This window comes from Gopherus flavomarginatus, chromosome 23, assembly GCF_025201925.1.
Source record: "Gopherus flavomarginatus isolate rGopFla2 chromosome 23, rGopFla2.mat.asm, whole genome shotgun sequence".
NCBI classification, from domain to species: Eukaryota; Metazoa; Chordata; order Testudines; family Testudinidae; genus Gopherus; species Gopherus flavomarginatus.
In genome coordinates this window covers 18,602,627-18,617,973 of record NC_066639.1, presented here as the reverse complement: position 1 = coordinate 18,617,973, position 15,347 = coordinate 18,602,627, and the positions used below count along the sequence as shown (strand labels likewise).

General features: G+C 47.1%; 1 pseudogene; it reads left to right on the top strand.

Annotated features, from left to right (window-relative positions):
* Nucleotides 1–11,698, top strand: part of LOC127039607 (zinc finger protein 420-like) — a 36,357-nt pseudogene extending 24,659 nt beyond the window's left edge.
* Nucleotides 11,699–15,347: the final 3,649 nt, after the last annotated feature.

The following is a 15,347-nucleotide window of genomic DNA, read 5'->3' as shown; positions in this document are numbered from 1 at the left end:
TTGTGGAGGGAGATATGCACAACTTCTGCCCCCAGTTAGAAATTACATAATAAATGTATTCCTTGTTTATAATATAACTCAGTTTAACTACAAAAGGTGAATTTTAAGTGAATATAAGAGATAACAGACAGAACAAAGCAGATTACTAACCAAATAAAGCAAAATACATAAGCTAAGCTCAATCTACTTAAAAAACAGGTTACATAATAAAAAAATAAATTTGTTAGTCTGTAACATGCCACAAGTACTCCTTGTTCTTTTTGCTGATACAGACTAACATGGCTACCACTCTGAAACAGGTTACATAATGTAATTCCTTACCCTGAATGTTATTTTAGGCAGGTTGCAAAATTTCCGTGGTTCAGAGTTGCAGTTATATTTCTTTTCAGACTGGACCACTGTCTCAGTCTAGACTCCTCGCCTCCCTTACCTTCAGATGGCTTTAGCAGTCTTTCTTCTTGGGCAGACACGTTTGCCTTCCTCCCCACCCTTAAATAAGATTTACATAAAGCGGGAATCTTCTGTTTCCCATACTTGACACACACACACCCTTTCCTTCCAGTGGAAAGTTACGAAAAGTCCCAGGTGTCAGGGACTCACAGGTCGTGCCAATTCTTGGCCCCATGCAGTCCTTGGGGGAACCCTCTCCAGTGATACAGCCCTTCTCGCGGTTTCACTCTCTCGGGAGTTAAGCCTCTTCACCTCCTGGAACTGCACTTCTCTGAGCCTTAGCACACCCATCTCTCGCCATCGGCCCCCTCAGGGAGTCCACTTGCTCTGGACCCCTGGGCATCTAATCCCAGAGGGAATGATGCAACCTGTTCTCTAGACCAGAGTGACTCTCAGCCAGTGTAAAACACGCGGGTTTATTGAGCATCTGAACACAGCATAGGAAAGTCTCAGGGCCCTCAGGCCTGGCCTCCCTCAGCACAGCATCTCCCAGTCTTCCCTGCATCCAGGTGGGCTCTGCCTGCTCTCTCTCTCTCCAGCCCAGAGCCCTCCTGCCTCCCAGCTTGGCATCTGATATCACCAGCCTTTCTGAAGTCTATTGTCCTCCTTTTCCTGCTCTACCACCTTCCCTTCTCTTAGAATCACAAAATCATCATTTCATGAACACTTTCGCCCATATTGCTTTCCACCTTCTGCGTGCTAACTAACTCCCGCCTGTTAGTCAGAATAAACCCTATGATGTGGAAAAATGATCCACGCATTGTGTTTGGAATCAGATTAGCCTGAGGCACCGTTATTGATTATGAGCATGCAAGGGGCCTAACCTTTTGCAATTTGACTTTTCTAATGCTTCTATTGTGGTTATATATGTCGTAAGCTTGGCTATTGCAAATTGTTCTGTTTGGGGACTTTCCACTTCACCTTCTCCTGCCCCCTGTACACAGAATGCCATTGTTTGGTTTTGGGGACTTTTCATTTGGTTCTTCATATACAAAACAAGCTTGGCCAATGCTTCGGGCCTACTAGCTTGACCAACGTTGAGGCCTACCAGATTTTCCTTCACACCTAAAATGTCTGGTGCCTGGTTAAAATCCCCCTGGTTATTACTTCCATCTTCTGAAGCAAACAGGTGTCCCCAACACATTCCAAGAACTCATTGGACACTTGTGTCTGTTTGAATTCCTTTTCTAACAGGTGTCTCGGTAGTTAAAGTCACATGTCCCCCCTCCACCCCATTACTAATTGTGTTTTGAGTATTTCTGTTGTTTGCATGACAGAGTTGAGAACATCCATCTGCGAGGAAAGAGCCGGGGGGAATTGTGATGTGATGGGATTGTCCTGTTCTGACACTTCCCCTTCTTGCCCTGACAGGCTGCAGTGTCACGTCCCACCCTTCCAGGGAGCAGGGAAGGGAAATGGCTGCCGTGGAGCCAGCTCAGGTAGGTATTATTGGGGAGTTGCTGGTGGGCTCCTGTTGGCGGGAGAAGGGCAGTAAATACATAGGAGGTGGGTGCTTCTGCGATTGGTGGGGAGGGGGCTGGAAATACCCAGGGTGGAGAAAGGAGGGATACAGAATGTGACAAGCCTGGTGGGATTAGTTTACGGTGGGGCCTAGATTCTAGCAACAGACCCATGGGGTTTGTGGGTGGAAATTCCCTGGTTTGTCAGCCCCCCTGGACTGGGCTGGGGAAACGTACCAGCCTCCAATACTGGAGTCTGAATCTACTAGCCAGAGGGGAACCGCCAGTGAGGCCCGGGGAAGACACCCCATCCCATCCAAGTGCTGGCACTGGGGATTGTGTTGGGATTGCTGCCAGGGGGCTGTCCCTGGACCCTGCTGGGGGCTCCATCTCCTGTATCAACTTCTGGCTGATAGGTGAGTGTTGAATGTGAAGACTCCTGCCATCGCTGTCTGCTAGAAGGGGCGAGGGACTCTCTCTCTTTCTCCCCCCCCCCCCCACGATGCCTCCTGGCTGCTCTGATGGGGAGGGGGTGGGATCCTGCCTGCCTCTCAGAGCTTCCATGTGATTGGCCCTCTCCCCTGTGAACAGTGGGGTTGTCACTGGGGAACAGATGCAGACTGGGGGGCTCTTGCTCTTTCAGGGGCCGGTGACTTTTGAGGAGGTGGCTGTGTATTTCACCAGTGAAGAGTGGGCTCTGCTGGACCCTGCTCAGAGAGCCCTCTACAGAGACGTCATGCAGGAGAACTGTGAGAATGTGACTTCACTGGGTAAGGATTCCTGTCCTCTCGGTTCTTAGAAGGGGAAACGAAGAGTTAAGGTTCACAGTGCACCCTCAACTTTGCCCTGTTTCAGCGACACCCCAACAGGCTAGTGACACACAGACCAGTGCTCTGCCCTCCCCGCTACAGAACACTTTGGGAGCGGAGCACAGGTGCAGTAGCACGAACGCTAACACTGTCTCTTTGCTAAGGCAAAACTTGGGGTTAGGGTTAGGCTGAGGCTGACAAACCTTGTGGCAAGAACACACCCTTGTTTACCTTTATTGACCCTTCCTACACCACTCCACACTGAAATGAGGAATACCTCTTGTGATGGGTTGGATCACAGACACCCCATGAGAGCTGCCAACTGATTTGCCAAAGCTACTTTTGCCCCTGCTTTCCCTGCCAGCTTAGGACTCCAGCACCCTTTCTTGCTGAGCCAGACATGCCAGTCTGCTCCAACACAGACCTGGGGCCTGATCCATGTGCCCCCAAAGTTGCAGGTTTAATTGAAAGCAAGTTACAGAAGTGTTCCTGTCTTTAATACTGAGAAGCCCAACTCCCAGCGGGTTTCAAACCCTAAATAAATCCATTTTACCCTGTGTAAAGCTTAAACTCATAGATTGGTCACCCTCTGCAACACGGATAGAGAGAGGTGTACAGCTGTTTGCCCCCTCAAGTATTAATACATACTTTGGGTTAAGTAATGAGTAAAAGGTGGTTTTATTAAATGCAGTAAGTAGGATTTAAGTGCTTCCGGGTAGTAACCGACAGAACAAAGTGAATTACCAAGCAAAATAAAATAACACACGCAAATCTATGTCTAAGAAATTGAATACAGATAAAAACATCACCCTGTAAGCTTCCTGTTACAGCTGTTTGGTGCTGCAAGCCTGGGAGGGAGAGGGAGAGAAGCAGAGTAGGGTGTCGTGCTCAGGGGAGGAGGCGGAGCAGAAGTGAGCTGGGGCAGGGAGCGGTTCCCCTGCGTCCCGTGCCCCCCCCTTGCTACAGGCGGCCCTCCCCGCACTTTCCTGCCCCAGCTCCCTCCACCTGAATGCCAGTGACGACCGAGGCAGCCAAAGATCCGGCCACCGCAGTTGCCGCTGTAGGACCCGAAATGCCACCGCCGAAATGCTAGCGGCCTAGGCAACTGCCTAGGTCACCTAATGGGTTGCCCTGGCCCTGAGTACAGGAGTGGCGCGAGGGTTTCTGGCGCCCTAGGTGCAGGGCCGGCTCTATCCATTTCGCTGCCCCTCCCGTGGCTCCGGTGGACCTCCCGCAGGCCTCCCTGGGGAGGGTCCGCTGCTCCCGCACGTCTGGTGGACCTGCCGCAGGCGTGCCTGCGGAGGCTCCACCGGAGCTGCCTGCCGCCCTCCTGGCAAAATATTGCCCCTGAAATCCTGGTGCCCTAGGTCGCCTAAATGAAAGCGCCGGCCATGCCTGAGTTTACAGCCAATATTCATAACTTTGAATAAAAAAATGATATGTGCATACAAATAGGATTAATCGATTCAGTAGATCATAACCTTTACATAGATATGATACATGGTATATGTAGCATAAAACATATTCCGGTTATGTCATATATACATTCATATATGGTGAGGGGCAGTCAGGGGTGGAGGGTCCTGGGTGGTCAGGGGACAGGGAGCAGGGGGTGGTGGATGGGGCATGAGTCCTGGAGGGTGCCATCAGGGAACGGGGGTGTTGGATGTGGTAAGAATCCCGGTGTGTGTGTGTGTGTGTGTGGGGAGGGGGGCGAGAAGCAGGAAGGATCAGGAGCCTGGCCCTCCATACAATTTTGGAAACCCGATGTGGTCCTCAGACCAAATACTTTGCCCGCCCCTGCCTTATCCTCTCCTGCTTAGGGTTAGGGTAGGGAGAAGTAGTAACTGGCTTGTTGTGCAGCATGGGATGTTCAGGTTGGATCTTAGGAAAATCTTTCCAACTGTGCATATAGATAAGTACAGGAATACGTTACCAAGAGAGGTTGTGGAATCCTGGTCACTGGAGGTTTTTTAAGAAGAGGTTAGACAGATGGTCTGTGTATACTTGGTCCTGCCTCAGGGCTGGAGGATGGACTAGCTGACATCTTGAGGTCCTTTTACCCTATATGTTTCTGTGATTTTATGATTCATGATCCTAGTCCTTCACTTTGACGTTGTCTCCCTCTGGAGAATGGGGGCTTTATTTAGTAGTTTTTTAAATAAAAAATATGTATGGGTCAGCTTCCCTCTCAGTTTGCTTTGTTAGTCACTGGGTGTGAAGGAGTGAAACACGATCAACAACTGTCCACTTATGAATGTGTAATGACTGGGTCCAAGGGAAGCAGAATGTGAGAACACAATTGTATTGCACTTTGGGATGTCTGTGCTGCCTCTGGGAGAGACCCTCCCCGCATGGGTCCCCAGACTGGCCTTGGTGAGCTGTATATAACTGCGTATATGTTGCAGATTGGGCTGGAGCTCAGTCTGTTAAGCCTGAGCTGCAGTGTCTACACCATTAGTATGTGTACCCCTGGGGTATGCAGAGGTCTTCCAGAGTTAGGGTTACCAAACGAGAAGAAGAAAATATTGGGACATATGTAGGGGGGGCCACTGGCAGAGGGGGAAAAAAGTAGTACTGTGAAATATTGGGACAAATTGTGTCCCGACCAAACATTGGTCAGGATGCGGGACAAACACCACAATATCGGGATAGTCCCAATTTTATCAGGAATTCTGGTCACCCTATCCAGAGTTGCTACCAAAAAATCACTAGCCAAGTCAGTAGAGAATAAAATTTCATACAATGACTTGTTTATACTGATCTATATAATATACACTAAAATGTAAGTACAATATTTATATTCCAATTATTTATTTTATAATGATATGGTTAAAAATGAGTAAGTCAGCAATTCATGGTGTGTGGTGACACTTTTGTATTTTTATGTCTGATTTTATAAGCAAGTAATTTTCAAATGAGGTGTAACTCGGAGGTACGCAAGACAAATCAGGCTCCTGAAAGGGGTACAGTAGTGTGGAAAGCCACTGACCTACACAGCTGTTTTTAACATGCTAGCACCTACAGTGGAGTACCCAGTACGGAGACATATCTCAAAGAATTATTGTTGATGCACAAATTGAGTAAGTTCTTCTTTTGCGTGTTACCTGATCTCACTGGTCGTGTTTCCCCTGAGCAGGGTTTCCAGTTTCCAAACTCGATGTCATCTCCCAGCTGGAACAAGGGGAAGAGCTGTGGGCCCCAGATCTCCAGGGCTCAGAGGAAAGAGAGATCCTGAGAGGCAGCTGCATGGGTGAGGGATCATTAAACCTACTCAGCTGTTGAAGGAAACAGCTGGGGTTCCCAGCAAAGACCTTGTGAGGTGTCTCAGTTCAGGGTGGTCCTCAGCAGGTGTCTTATCCTCAGAGCAGATACTGTTCATGGCTTCCTACCCATCCTAACTCCTGGCATTAGCTCCGTCCCCAAACTCCCTTCTCCCTGAGTGTTTGGGTGGGAACTGGATGCAGAAATGATTCTCTCCTCTCTCCCCTTTGGGGAAGAGTTCGGGGAAATTCAATCTCTGGTTTTTCTCCATCTCCAGCTATTCTCTTGGTTTGTTCCCCCCTTTTCCCTTCTGGTTTCTGAGGTTTTTATTTCTCTGTCCCAGCAGGTGAGGGGATGGTGAGAGAGACTGTGGAGCAGATGCCTCAGCAGGAAGAGGAGCAAGTGGAAGCACGTGGGGTGTTGTTGCAAAGATGCAAAGGGAGTGTGTCCAGGAGTTGTGAGCAGGGAAAAGGCTCTCAGGGGCAGCACAGGCCAGAAAAGCGGCAGGGATACCAGCCAGTGCGGAAAGTTGGAATATCTGTAAATTATCGGGAAACTCACAAAGGCCTCAAGGAAGCCACGGCCCACCAGAGAATCCTGACGGGAGAGAGAAATAACACGGGCTTTGAGTGTGGGAAAAAGTTCAAGAGGCGCTTACACCATCAGAGAATCTACGCTGGAGTGAGACCCCATGAGTGCTGCGAGTGTGGGAAAACCTTTGCTCAGAGCTCAACCCTTATTACACATCAGAGGAGCCACACAGGAGAGAGACCCTACGAATGCCATGAGTGCAAGAAAACCTTCGCTCAGAGGTCACATCTTATTCGCCATCAGAGGAGCCACACAGGGGAGAAACCCTATAAATGCCGTGAGTGTGGGAGAAGCTTTGCTCGGAGCACAACCCTTACTACACATCAGAGGACCCACACAGGAGAGAAACCCTATAAATGCCATGAGTGCGGGAAAACCTTTGCTCAGCTCTCAGTCCTTATTACACATGAGAGAATCCACACAGGGGAGAAACCCTATAAATGCCATGAGTGCGGGAAAACCTTTGCTCAGCTCTCAGTCCTTATTACACATGAGAGAATCCACACAGGGGAGAAACCCTATAAATGTCATGAGTGCGGGAAAACCTATGCTCACTCCTCACACCTTGTTACACATCAGAGAATCCACACAGGGGAGAAACCCTACGAATGCTGTGAGTGTGGGAAAACCTTCGCTCGGACCTCACACCTTACTGCACATCAGAGGAGCCATAGAGGAGAGAAGCCCTATAAATGCCCTGAGTGCGGGAAAACCTTTGCTCAGCGGTCAGGCCTTATTATTCATCAGAGGAATCACACAGGAGAGAAACCCTATGAATGCCGTGAGTGCGGGAAAACCTTCCCTTATAGCTCACATCTTACTGTACATCAGAGGAGCCACACTGGAGAGAAACCCTATAAATGCCCTGAGTGCGGGAAAACCTTTGCTCGGCTCTCAGGCCTTATTACTCATCAGAGGAATCACACAGGAGAGAAACCCTATGAATGCCGTGAGTGCGGGAAAACCTTCCCTTGGAGCTCACATCTTACTGTACATCAGAGGAGCCACACTGGAGAGAAACCCTATAAATGCCGTGAGTGTGGGAAAACCTTTGCTCAGCTCTCAGGCCTTATTACTCATCAGAGGAATCACACAGGAGAGAAACCCTATGAATGCCTTGAGTGCGGGAAAACCTTCTTTTGGAGCTCACATCTTACTATACATCAGAGGAGCCACAATGGAGAGAAACCCTATAAATGCCCTGAGTGCGGGAAAACCTTTGCTTGGCTCTCAGGCCTTATTACTCATCAGAGGAATCACACAGGAGAGAAACCCTATGAATGCCGTGAGTGCGGGAAAACCTTCCCTTGGAGCTCACATCTTACTATACATCAGAGGAGCCACACTGGAGAGAAACCCTATAAATGCCGTGAGTGTGGGAAAACCTTTGCTCGGGGCTCAACCCTTATTACACATGAGAGAATCCACACAGGGGAGAAACCCTATAAATGTCATGAGTGTGGGAGAAGCTTTGCTCGAAGCACAACCCTTACTATACATCAGAGGACCCACACAGGAGAGAAACCCTATAAATGCCATGAGTGCGGGAAAACCTTTGCTCAGCTCTCAGGCCTTATTAAACATGAGAGAATCCACACAGGGGAGAAACCCTATAAATGCCATGAGTGCGGGAAAACCTTTGCTCAGCTCTCAGTCCTTATTACACATGAGAGAATCCACACAGGGGAGAAACCCTATAAATGCCATGAGTGCGGGAAAACCTTTGCTCACCTCTCAGGCCTTATTACACATGAGAGAATCCACACGGGGGAGAAACCCTATAAATGCCATGAGTGCGGGAAAACCTTTGCTCAGCTCTCAGTCCTTATTACACATGAGAGAATCCACACAGGGGAGAAACCCTATAAATGTCATGAGTGCGGGAAAACCTATGCTTACTCCTCACACCTTGTTACACATCAGAGAATCCACACAGGGGAGAAACCCTACGAATGCTGTGAGTGTGGGAAAACCTTCGCTCGGACCTCACACCTTACTGCACATCAGAGGAGCCATAGAGGAGAGAAGCCCTATAAATGCCCTGAGTGCGGGAAAACCTTTGCTCAGCGGTCAGGCCTTATTATTCATCAGAGGAATCACACAGGAGAGAAACCCTATGAATGCCGTGAGTGCGGGAAAACCTTCCCTTATAGCTCACATCTTACTGTACATCAGAGGAGCCACACTGGAGAGAAACCCTATAAATGCCCTGAGTGCGGGAAAACCTTTGCTCGGCTCTCAGGCCTTATTACTCATCAGAGGAATCACACAGGAGAGAAACCCTATGAATGCCGTGAGTGCGGGAAAACCTTCACTTGGAGCTCACACCTTACTAGACATCAGAGGAGCCACACTGGAGAGAAACCCTATAAATGCCGTGAGTGTGGAAAAACCTTTGCTCAGAGCTCATACCTTACTATACATCAGAGGAGCCACACTGGAGAGAAACCTTATGAATGCCGTGAGTGTGGAAAAACCTTTGCTCGGGGCTCAACCCTTATTAGACATCAGAGGAACCACACTGGAGAGAAAACCCTATAAATGCTGTGTGTGGGGGAAATTCTTCCATCACAACTCTTCTCTTATTTATCACCAGAGAAACTGCAAGGGAGAGAAACACCATGAAAATCTTGTCTGGGTCTCAAAAGATTTTTTTTCCTTTTGCAAATTCCCAAGTAGTGAACTTTAAGGCAGCATTTATGGTGTCTCTGCTCCTTCACGTGAGTTGCCGGCTTTTCCCTTTTGCAGCTCATCCGTCCTTGGAGTGAAGCCCACAGTGTTTTTCATCAACTCCTTTGTTCTGCGTCATGGAAGTGTGCGTCCCTCCAGGAATGTCCGTCAGCCCCAGGTGGGGGAACCAGGAGTGACCTTTACTAGGTACATGGAGGTTAAATCTACCTGGGCCTTGACCTCACTAGAGTTTTCCATGGAGTTAGCTAGATTGAATTAGGGATCCTGATATAAAAACACAACTGTTATTTTTCAGTGAAGAAAATAGCCTATATAGCGGCCAGGGTAACGTAGCAAATTTCCTCACCACTGGACACAGCCTCCATCACTTTTCCTAGTCTAACCAAATTTGGAGCATCACGTTTATACTTTTCCTCCCACTGCAAAGTGATTGTTAGTCACCAGTACACATTGCCTCATTCCCAGTTCTTCCCACGGTGCACTGGGTTCTGCTGAAAAGCAGTTGGGTTTTGTACCATTTTTCTCAATGTACATATAACAGAGGAGAAGCAGGGATAGAGGGTGTGACAAAGTGAGGATTTTCCCTTGTTATGTTGTATATGAGTCTTACTGTTGAGCCTATGTGAGTTTTACTTGTTTTGCATGAATACAATGTGTGCCTCAGTTTCCCTGTGTGCTGCCTTTATGTGGTGGTAATAGGGGTATGTGACTTTGGCTGAGACCTCTGGGGCAGATGAGGCTGCTCCAGCTGCCTGCACCTGTGGTATGACCGGTTTGTGACGTTGCACTCCATATGCTTTATGGAAATATGCTTTTGAATATGACATAACTGGAATATGCTTGACGTTAAATACCCCTTGTATGGTGTCATTAGAAAGCTTGTAATCTACTGAGTGTGTTCATCCTATGTGTTTGCATGTATTATCTCTATGTCTGGAGCTAGGAGAATAAGGTATAAACTTGTATCACTGATGTAAACGTATTAAGTGGAGGCCTTTAAGGGTGCTCCAGAAAGAATCAGTCGTAAATGGCCTTAGTTACTTGAACGCCTTTCTGTGTAGGTGTGGGCCAGCCCATGGAGAATGGCGATGAGGGGTCTTACAGTGATATGTGACCATGCCACCTGGTACTGAAATCCATCTTAAACCTGGTGCTTTTCCATTTAGCAGGAGGGGTGGGGACTCAGAGAGACAAAAGATTCCCGCCTCGTGCCAATGCTATAGAAGAGGGTGGAGAAGCACAAAGGGGGCCAGTCATGAGAAATCCCCTGTTTACCACTGAGATGTCTGCTGGAGCTAACACACCTGGGAAAGCATCAGGGCCAGACTAGAAAGGAGTCTAATCTGTGACAGAAGCTTATTGGAACATTCCTGAGGGTGAGCTATTACTTGTCATCAGTTTCTTGCGTGTTTTGCTTTATTTTCCTGGGTGACTTACTTTGTTCCATCTGTTCTTACTTGAAACCAGTTAAACAAAAATGATGTTAAGTAGGAAAAGTGGGATTTATTAATGAACCCAAAGTAAGTGATTAATACCTGGGGAAGCAAACAGCTATGCATCTCTCTCTATCAGTGTTACAGAGGATGGTCAATTTATGAATTTACTCCATATAAGCTTTATACAGAGTGAAATGGATTTATTTGGGGGTTTGGATCCCATTGGGAACTGGGTGTCTGGGTGCTGGAGACAAGGAAGCTGCTGAGCTGTTTTCACTTAAAGCCTGCAGCTTTGGGGCGTGTGGTTCAGAGCCCGGGTCTGTGTTGCAGCAGGCTAGCTCAACAAGACAGGATTCTGGAAGTCCCAAACTGGCAGGGAAAATGGGCTCAGAGGTCATTTCAGTACATCAGGTGACAGTCCCAAGGCGGTGTCTGTGACTGAACCCATCATATGGTGCCTTTGTAACTTGAGACCCAGGAATGGGATGCAACCGGGTGACTCTTTGCCCTGCAAGAGAGACAAAGACAAGGAGGAGGAGCAATGGGGTTGTCTGAGTTTGGGTCCCTGGAAGCTGGCAGCCTGCTTGGGTGGACTGGAAGAGGGGGAGTCCAGGGCATCTGGCCCACAACTCCCCAAGATGGACTTGGCTGAAAGTCACTGTTTTCTGTGCTGACGAGTTCTGTTCTACTCTGCGTTCCTGTTGAATAATAAAACTTCTGTTCTCCTGGCTGGCTGAGAGTCACTGCTGACTGTGGAGCTGGGGTGCAGGGCCCTCTGGCTTCCCCAGGATTCTGCCTGGGCAGACTCGCTGTGGTAAGCGCACGGTGGGGCAGGGGATGCTGAACGCTTTGAGGTCAGACCCAGGAAAGTTGAAGCTGTGTAAGCTTCTTGCCCTGGTGACAGTCTGCTCAGAGAGAGGAGGCTCCCCCAGAGTCCTGACTGGTTTCATATGGAGTAGTTCCAAAGCATCGTCTGCTGACTATGACTGAGGGGGGGGGAAGAAGTTTTTTTGTTTTCAATCTCTGTGACACCTGAAGAAGTGCTGTGTCAGAGGAATTCCCACCTTCCGAGTTACGCCAGCAGTGTTTCCTCTTTTAGAGCTGTGTGGAATTGATCTTCTCTACTTTCTACAGTTCCACCACTGAGTGTGTCCTATGATTCAGGGTTCTCAGCCCTCTGTTTGCGGATCACAATTTGTTTCCTTTGCTCCTAAAACAGTAATTTAGGGCGTGAGATGAAAGTATCACAGACCTGGATAGGGAATTTGAATGGATCTCAAAAACAGTGAGATCATTTGGCGTTTACATCCCAGTTTCCAACTGTTGGCAAAGCCTGTTGCAGGACTTTTCCTACTGAGATGGAATTGTTTGCAGATGAGGAGGTTGTCTGGTTTGTTTTTTGTTTTTTTCCATTATGATGATGCTAGAACTTTTGTAAATAATATGACTCAAAACTAATGAGCGAAGGAGGTCTGAACGGCTCACAGGAGAATGCAATGGCAGAAACTCTTGTCCTGATTCTGAGTCATGTAGCCTATAGGAGTAACCAGCTTGCTTGCATAGATATATTTTTTCATATAAGTTTAATATGAATCTATAAACCTATTACACTAAACCAAATACTTCAGGTCTCTTGCGTTACGGCCAAGATTACTTTAAGGCCATATCCTTCCTGTATGTTAAACTAAGGAAAGTTAACACATTTATATTATGACCATTTACCCAGAAGAGTAAAGTTAACCTATATCTTGTTACCTAAGTAAATAAGTATCCACGACTATGTCTCTAACCTTCTACCTAGACCAATAGATAATGAAGAATGGCATAGGGGGGTTTTCAGTGCGGTACCCACAGACTTAACAGGGACACCACAAGGAAACTTATGGTGTATACATGTCATCAATACGCACAAACCTATTAGGCTACACTTACTCCGTAGGCTAACGTTTGTGGGTGAGGAATAAAATGTGGGTCTAGGAGGAAGGATTTCCTGCACTTGTACCCTATAAAAGAGGTCACCCACATTGCTAGAGCACTTCACTGCATCATTTTCACTTACTCTATCTTACTCTCACTCACTCACTCTATCTGTTCTGTCTACGATGGCTGGCTACTATTATTATTAGTAGGCTGTACTTGTTGTTCTTAAAGTTTGTTTCAAGGGAACTAGGCTAAGCTTGGTTTCCCTAAGCTATTCTTCTTAGGTTTTAAGTTTGAGTTAGTCAATAAACCCTAATAAAACTAAGTTAGCTCTTAGCATTAGTTTTTCTAAGGTCTGCATCAAAAATTGAGAAACTTGAAACTGCAAGGCTGGCCTGTGTCTCTTACCCCCAGGTTTTCAAGAAAGGGTGTAAGTATGTTAACCAAAGCTTTGTTGCATATAATACTATATTATCATATGTATCTTTTGAATAGCATTAATGCAATTGTATCTTTGTAACTCCGGGTATTTTACCATTGACTTACTATTTCATTGATTTTAATAAAAAGTCTTTAAGGATATATCTGTCTCAGTGTGAGCTTCCTGTCGTACCCCCGAGGGTCCTTTGTAAATTCTGTGAAGCCTAATTCGAAACAAAAACTTGTATTAATTAAAATATTAATAGTATTGGTTTTAGGCTTGCAAATTTGTTTGATTAGAAGATAAAATATATACATTAAATTAATGTTATTAGCACACCCTAAGTCAGGCTACAGTCATCATATTTAACCTGCTCTGGAATTTCTAGTTATTTGAAGCTGGATGTATCTTGTGTGATATCGGTTTTTCCTCTTGAGGGACATTTGGTCACATAATCAGATATTAATTTTATTTGCCAGACAGTAGCTCAGGTTTACTGGGGACTTTACTATTTGGAGAAAATTACTATTTACTATTACTAATTTCTTATTTTATTTTATGCCTTTTCTCTGCTTCCTCCATGATGACATAGAGAAACTTCAAGTGCAGTTTGGTCAACAGGAGAGACTACTCCAAGCTATTGGACATGCTACCAGCTGTTTTTAAATCGCCAGTCTGAAATGGTGAACTAGACCACACCCAAAGTAGTGCAACTAACTGAGATGACGGCACACAATCGCACTGCTGCTCAGTTGTTTTAGGTCAATATTGTCTCTGATGATCTGGGGAGAGAATTTGAAGAATTGGGCAAAAGGTCCATGGATTTGTTTCCCAAGGCAGTTGTGAAAGGGGCTTTTGTGACAGACTAACACCCATGTTCACACCTTGCGCCAGGGGTTCTCAACCTTTTTTTTTCTGAGGCCCCACCCCCTGCTATAAAAACTCCAAGGCCCAGCTGGGGTAGGGGGGCAGCTGCTGGGTCGTGGAGGCGCATTGAGGCTCTGGGCTTCTGCCCTCCGGGAGGCGCAGGGCCCTGCAAACCCCCTGAAACCCGCTCACAGACCCCCGGGGATCATGCTGCCCTACAAGGTATGACGCTGGCAGTGCAGGTTATATCAGAGTGTATTCAGGCCAATTGATGTGTTTATTAGTATTGATCGAAGTGACTGTTAACTGTACAAGTGTATTGGGTGTTTAAACCTCCTGAAAAATAGTGGAATGTTGTTTGCATTGTTGTCACTTATCTGTAGCCTGTTACAGTGTAATAGCAAACAGTTACATTGTTTATACCCCTGCCACTAAATAACCCATCCAATGCAATGGAGGTTTGTGGAATGAAAATGAAGAAAATGTTAATTTCAAAACAAGGGGTTGTAAGAAGCTGGATTCCTGGGGTGGGTTTGCAGGGGAACTGGGCGGTGGCTTAAAGTGGTGTCAGGCTCAGAGGTTAGAGTCAGAGTGAGGATTGGGCTATGGTTTTGGTTAAGGGGTTTAGGGTTGAGGAACAGGTTTTAGGGTAAGGCTTGCAGTTGGGTTCTGGGTAGGGGGTGGGGTTGGGGCTTAGATTTTGAGGGGAGGGTTTGGCCAGCAGCAGCATAGAAGTGTGGGTGGCAATGGGGTGCCAACCAATAGTGATTGATAAGTAGGGGGTTTTAGGTCACTTTAGTGTCAATAGCACCCTAGGGAGGGAGTAGGGTCATATTTGTTACAGGGAGCTAAAGTGCTCGGGAAGGAGGTGGCAAGTTGACCCATCAGTGTTAAGCGAAGATTTTTGTTATGTTTATTTTTAATAAAAGTCAGTGACAGGTCATGGGCATTAAAAAAAAAATTGATGGAAGCCCTGACCCGTCCCTGACCATTACTGAAAATAACTAACAAAATGGGGAAGCAGGGAGCATCTACCAACTGCTCCTGCGGTTCCTGGGTCACCCCCCCCCCCATCACCCGGGGCTGCAGCTCCAGATTCCTCTGTGGCTGCTGGGAGCTGCAGAGTCTGTCCATGATGGCTGGGAGGTGTGGGATCCCTCTGCTGCCCATGGTGGCTGGTAGCTTCTGAGTTCCTAAAAACATCAGAAAGGCCCTGCTGGGTCAGAACAAAGGTCCATCTAGTCCAGTATCCTGTCTTCTAGCAGTGGCCAGTGCCAGGTGCCCCAGAGGGAATGAACAGAACAGGGAATCATCAAATGATCCATTCTCTGTTGCTTGTTCCCAACCTGTGACAAACAGAGGCCAGGGACACCATCCCTGCCCATTCAAGATAATAGCCATTGATGTATCTATCCTTCATGAACATTAGTTCTTTTTT